At 38.0% G+C, this 6,923-nt stretch overlaps 1 protein-coding gene across 1 annotated transcript in view; it reads right to left on the bottom strand.

Annotated features, from left to right (window-relative positions):
* The window catches only part of LOC118738961 (paired box protein Pax-6-like), a 72,434-nt gene that overhangs the window by 37,083 nt on the left and 28,428 nt on the right, over window positions 1-6,923 (bottom strand). The window lies entirely within an intron of this gene.

The following is a 6,923-nucleotide window of genomic DNA, read 5'->3' as shown; positions in this document are numbered from 1 at the left end:
AATTGTACCCGACTGAGAGTAATCTCTAAATAGTATGTAAAACAAACGTTCCATCAGAAAAATTTATAATGATGTTGTTCACACTTGCCTGTTCATCGTGTTATCGGGTTATCAGATTATATTTTTTATTCAGCTTACAACAGTAAAATAATACACTACAGAATAATAATTTTTAACCAGATGAACAACATAAGTGTTAAACAAAAAACAAGTAAGAGCAGCGCTGTCTTCGGCTTTGCCGAAGGCTTCATAGCTTTCATGAACATCTGCAAATTTTGCTTTGACGGATTACTGCTTTTGAATACATCTGCATACATCGATAGAGGAGTTACATACTTATATAAAAAATCGCATCTAAACAATCAGAGGTATGGAAGATATACCTTATATAGCACCAATCTAAGTGATTTTCACTGCTATGTGATCGGTATTTAAACCGGTAACACAATTTTATGAGATTAGTTTCCTACATAAAGGAGATATATCGCAAAAACTGGTATCTGAACAATCAGTGGTATAGGAGATAAAGCTTATACAGCATAGATGTTGACGATTTTCTCAGTAGACTTTGTATTATTATTTATAAAATATCTTACGAAATTTATCGGATTTAGCTGTTCAAATAAAGGAGTTTTACAGTAAAATACCATATCTGAACAATCAGATGTGTGGAAGATATATGTTATAGTCACCCGATCCTTGTTATTTTCACTGTAAGTATTATGTTAATGATGAGTGAAAATGGTGCGAAATTTCATGTTCCTAGCCGCATAAATGGAGGAGTTTTGATAAAAGACCTCATATCTGAACAATCAGTTGTATGGGGGCTGCAGGTTATAGTGACCCGATCTTCGTTATTTTCACTGTAAGTCTTCTGTTGATAATGAGTGAAAACAGCGCTCAAACTCATGGTCCTAGCTACATAAATGGAGGAGTTATAACGAAAAATCTCATATCTGAACAATCAGTTGTATGGGAGCTATAGGTTATAGTTACCCCATCTTTTAATTTTCACTGTAAGTTTTCTGTTGGTAATTATTGAAAATAGTGCGGAATTTCATGTTCCTAGCTATATAAATGGAGGAGTTATACGAAAAATTTTATGTCTGAACAATCAGTTGTATGGGAGCTATAGGTTATAGTTACCCGATCTTTGTAATTTTCACTGTAAGTATTCTTTTGATAATGGGTGCAAGTACTGCAAAATTTCATGTTCCTAGCTGCATAAATGCAGAAGTTATAACGAAAAATCTCATATCTGAACAATCGGTTGTATGGGAGCTATATGTTATAGTGGTCCGATTCTTCCGGTTCCGACAAATGATTAATACATTATAAAAATACACCCACCTACCAAATTTTATCCGGATATCTCGAAAACTGAGAGACTAGATTGCATACAAACAGACGGACAGACGGACATGGCTAAATCGACTCAGCTCGACGTTCTGATCATATAAGTATACATTTTAATGGGTCTATCTCTTTTTATTCTGGTACTTACAAACATCGGACCAAAGTTATAATACCATTTCATGCTCATGAAAGGTATAATAAGCAAATTATCAGACGGCGCATAAACTTCTGGACTTTTGTTAATAAGAGTTCTTGCAAACATTAAGCCTGTTCGTATATTTATTTTTAATGTGGTTGTTTACACTTGCCGGTTTATCAGGATATCTGGTTAAAAATAATTATTCTGTAGTGTATTTTATTGTTGTAAACTGAATAAAAAATATAACCACATAACCAAATAACCAGGCAAGCGTAAACAACCACAATAACATTCATCTCTGAAATTTTTCTTTCGGCAGCAGCACTACTGTGCGGTAAAATAGCTAACGTCTGCCAAACTGCTAAACATACACCTTTCCAAAGCATTTTTCTAGTCCTTAATTAAACCCCTGATTTGGGAAATAAAAAGTGACTACGCAAGGGATGTTAAACGTTGGTGGTTGCCACAGAAGTTATTGAGCAAAAATTTAAGAAGTTACCATATTATTTTGTAATATATTCTTAATCTGTCTTATCCTAAGCTTCGTCCGAAAAAAAGTTTCACCCGAAAATTTTTATTCCGCACATAGTAAATACATGGGAACCAAAAGTGAAAAGTGAACCGGTTCGGAGAAAATGAAACTCGTGATAAGACTGAATATGAATGGAAAAAAGAAAAAAAAAGCGGAGAACAGAGTAGATTTTAAATTTAAAAAAGAAATCGGAGTAAATCTACCCGATTGGAGCACAGTCCCCGATTCGCGGGGAATTTGTCTCCGTTCGGGGAATCGAGGAATGGCTACCTTTTGCGGGGAATTTCGACTATTTAATTTTAAATCATTAAACAGCTTAGCTAGATTGCGGAACACTTTTTGTAAAATTTCATTTTTTTAGTCACAACTCTGCCAATTTCGCATTAGCAACACTTATAGAAAAATTGATGTTAGCAATCAAAGCGAATTTAGTTCGCCTAGTCAGAACGTTTGAGAAGTCACCAACTAGTTAGTTTAATTCAGTAGGTCATTTAATTGATCGAACCACCTTTTAAATGAACTTTTTGCTCCAGTTAATTTTTTATTTTTTTTATTTTACTTATAGTCATTTATATATACATATTGAATAGTGCAATTATTTATAGATACATTTATTGATATATGCAATTATGATATTTTTATTAGGTAACTTTAAATAATAATAATATATACATACATTCATATCTCTAATCACTAATCTGTATATAATCAAATGAGCCGAGTGGAGAAAGTGCGAAAGGCCCCAAAAAAAGTATCAAAAATCAACGTTAATTTTTAGTCCTTCAAACATTACTATACTAAAATTAAATTACTCTAAAAACTGCGAGTAATAAGTTGAAAATTTTGATGAATTTTTTTTTAATTTGTTGGATTTTTGTGAGATTTGCCCAAAGTTTTAAACTTTAACTTACATGTATGGCGTATGTGATACAATAAGATCGTTTTTTATAAAAAATGAGTGAAAATTGACTTAAAAAATTCGAGTTTTTTTAATGGAATCATGCCAGTGCGGGGAATTTCGCGGTGGCCAACGGGGGGAAAGATAAAATGATTTGGCATCCCTGGCCATGACCTTCGAAATGCTCTCTCGAGAGAGGCTGAGCACAGTGTTGCCGTTGTGCGGCTAAACGGACAATTTGACCCTTTTTAAGCGGCAATACCCTTTGACCCGAATTTTTGAAAATTTTGATTTTTTTGACCCTTTTCTAAAATTGTGTGCGACTTTTGTCCCTCTTCAGAGATTTTTTAGGAAATGTTAACAGAACCACGCTACTAAAAAATTTTTCCTCCTGTAAGTACGAAAAAATCCATAATTTAAAACTCAATTCAACTCTTCTCCATGCAGCAACTAGATTTATGTGTATGTTTGCAACCCTGTTTTGGGCAAAGCGGGTCCCGCTTTTTTCTTTTTAAAATCAACAGATTTATTCTTTAACTAGTAAAAAAAGCAAAAATAACTTGGCGACCCTTTTTTTCATCAATGACACCTTTTTTGGGACTTTCTGAAACTTCTCAACGGCAACACTGGCCGAGCAGTTCTTCTTCTGTTTTTTTTTTGTTTCTTAGTGAAGCATTCTCTGCTTTCTGGGAGCACTATACCTAAAATCGCATCTGCACTCAGCGAAGGTTTATTAACCAAGCGTGAATCAAGTTTAGAAGTTTGTGACTGTCTTCTTCCTCTAATTCAGGGATGGGCAGATTTTTGGCTCTTAAAGCAGTCTCTTGGCTCTTAGAGTCTAATTAATAATCGAATATAGTCATGACAGCTTTATTTATGAGTTTGGTGTTTCTGCCAAACTAATATGGCAGAGACAAACCCAACATCTCTCCGACCAGAGCAATACTAACCCATATAAGGAAAAGCGTAGGCGAGTGCTTTACCTAATGTGGCAGCTCTTGGAGTGTCTCCAACAGACGATGGAACGAAGAGCTGAGTGATCTTTACAATCACATAGACAAAGTGCACCGAATCAAAATACAATGACTGTACCATATCGTATGAATGGAAAGAAGTTTTTCTGTTCCGAAAGTATTCAAATGCGGTAAACGGCGGCCGTATTAGAGAAAGGTATCTACAGTACTGGAAAGTTCAAGAGGAGAAAGACTTGGGCTTCAGTTGATATTATTATTTAGCAACAGCTGACTCAAAACTGGAAAAGGAACATTGAAGAGCGGAGTGGAAAGGCCCTTAATGCGCTTTACTCCCGCAAAACTGCGATTTGGAGAGACTGAACTGGCTTGAAACGGCGGTAGTTAGACCTTATTTCACCTATGGCGCGCTGGTATGGTGGGAGGCGGTCGATACAAAATCCCATCTACTAAACCTGCCAAGGAGCAACTACAAGCATGCCTATACACAAGGGCAACAATTTACTCAACGCCCCAGGCGGAGCTATGGACACTCCCCTGGATATTCCAGCGCTCTACGACTCCGGGCGTCTAACAGGCTGCGAACAACTCATTCGATATGCGTCACGGAATGCCGAAGATCCCTACAAGTTTTTCAATAACGCATACTCGATTTTTACTTGGTCCCGAGACATAGTGGCATACCGAGAAATTAGGAAGCGGACGATTGTGCTAGAAAAGGATCTGAGATAGAATTATGTGAAGCGATGCAGATCATAAAACTTCCCCTGCGATTCCTGTCTTCAGAAGTTGAAAAGTGACCAGGGTGGCCGCCAACAGAAGCCCCGTATAACGATTATTGCAGAAGCTGCAGGGATGAAAATGAGATAGGATCCATCCAATACTTCCTTTGCGAGTGCTCTGCACTGCAAAGGAAACGCCTGAAATTTTTGCGGGACCACTTCTTCGAGAGCCTAGCTGGCATGGGGAAAACTGCATTGGAAGGTCTACTAGGAGTCAGGATGGTTTAATGACATGCAGGGATAGGCGTGGGGAAACTCTATGGGCATCATAATGGGTCACTGTGGCGTCCGTGTGAACTCTTTTCAGAAATATCTGTATAACCTAACCTAACGAGAAGACGCGGCTGGCGTGACATGAACTTAGCCAAATCGTTTGAGCGGCTCTAGCGCCAATGAAGAAGAAGACCTGGGAAACATCTGTCCCCTAGAACGTGCGCCTGCAAGTGGCTGTCTTATTTACAATTATCCCTTTGAAATAAAAATCGGTGAAAATGTGAGTGAGTTAATCAGATTTCTCTTCTATAAGAAAATTGCAAAGAATTTCATTCAAATTCACACAAAGGGAAAAATGTAATTGATGTAGATATCGATTGCATCCGTGCTGTACATCCATACATACATACATATAACTGCAGTAAAACAACAATCAGCCATTTACTAGTGCAGCGCTTTGCGGCCAACTAATTGCTTTGGTTGCTCACAAACGCAGCTTAATTATCATTTTCCGTTGCAAAACAAAATGACGACATGCGCTATGAAAGAAAATAGGTAATGATAAAAAAGCATAAAACACTCAATAAAAAACTCAAAATAAAATGTACAAAGACAAAGTAACTCGATGGTGAAAAAATCCTCGAATCACTCATAAATACAATCCAAAAATGTACGTATATCAATTTTGAAGCATAAAAATGCACGTTCCCTCGCACAATGTTCAAAAATTACAACAAAAAAAACACTCAAGCTTGAGCGCGCCTACAACCGCGCGCCACTCACTCAACCATTCGATTTTTGAAAGTTGTTTGTTACCTGTCTTGATGCGATGCTCACAAGCCGGTTTGGTGAGTAATTGTAGAAGGCGTGTCCAACGCGCCGACAACTATTTGCGCTCATTTCGCTTACCGTCCAAAGCCGCGCGACTACTAGCGGCATCTCGCTCATTCCAGCCGCGGCGCGCATTTACCAATCCGTTAGCTTGTTGTGAGCGCCCGCTGACGCTGACAAAGCGCACTTCCCTTGACTCTTGCAGTGAGTTGTTTTGTAGAATGCGCGCCCTTCCAGCCCCTTCCAACATGCGATGCGCGATACATGAAAGTGTTTTTTTTTGTTTTGTTTGGTTTTAGCGTGCAAGCGCGTTATAAACGCGAGCGGCAAACCGCGAACGCGAGTGCCTAATCGTCATTTGCCAATTGCCATAGCGGCTCGACCAATGATTAGGCTTATTACTGATTAATTAAATTTCTACTAAACGAAAATTTATTTTTCGATATATGTACATATGTATGTATGCACTTTATGTATGTGAGTGTAATATGTGCGCGTTTGCCCTGAAGGATGATTGACAATGACAGTGTGAGCGGCCTATTTTAGCTGCTATTGGCATAGTTGAAATTCAGTGCAGGCAGGCAGAGGAAGCGCGCTAGCAAGCAAACATTCTATTTGGCTTGCGTGTTTACGAGCGCGGCACAGCAAAGATTTCGTTCACAATTTATTTATGAAATTATATATTTGGAATAATTTTTTTCCTTGCGCAAGTTATTTTCACTTCCTTTGTTTTACATTGCGGCCGCCAGACGCAGTTCATCGGCAGTCATAACTCTTTAAGCGCCCGCTCTTTCGCCTTCAGCCGCGCAGCGCGCAACGCCTTTTCTGCCTTTTGCCTCCTTCTTTTTGTTTTCTCAGCGCTCTTCTATTTTAATTATTTAAATTGAAGTTTTCGTGTAATTTTTTCATGTTAGAATTAATTATGGCCTTACGCTGCAGCGCACTGTCGTTCTCCCCCCTTTCTGGCCAAGCTGTCGAAACCATTATCAACAACAATAATTAAAAGAAAAAAATATGTAGATATGTAAAATAATAGAGGGCAGTATGTAGCAAAATTAACCGTTGGCTATGTAGCTGCCGGCCGCGCTATCCTTCAACGATAGCCATCTTCCGCAGTTTGCCAGCCAAGTTGAAACTTATTCGTATTATTTATTATACATTTGCTAGTACATAATGTTATTGTGTTGTTGTTTTTGTTGTA

Source organism: Rhagoletis pomonella, unplaced genomic scaffold (assembly GCF_013731165.1).
Source record: "Rhagoletis pomonella isolate Grant_MI unplaced genomic scaffold, Rhpom_1.0 Rhpom_scaffold_00005, whole genome shotgun sequence".
NCBI classification, from domain to species: Eukaryota; Metazoa; Arthropoda; class Insecta; order Diptera; family Tephritidae; genus Rhagoletis; species Rhagoletis pomonella.
Note: the sequence above shows the minus strand (reverse complement) of the source record. Positions and strands in the feature narration are given on the sequence as shown.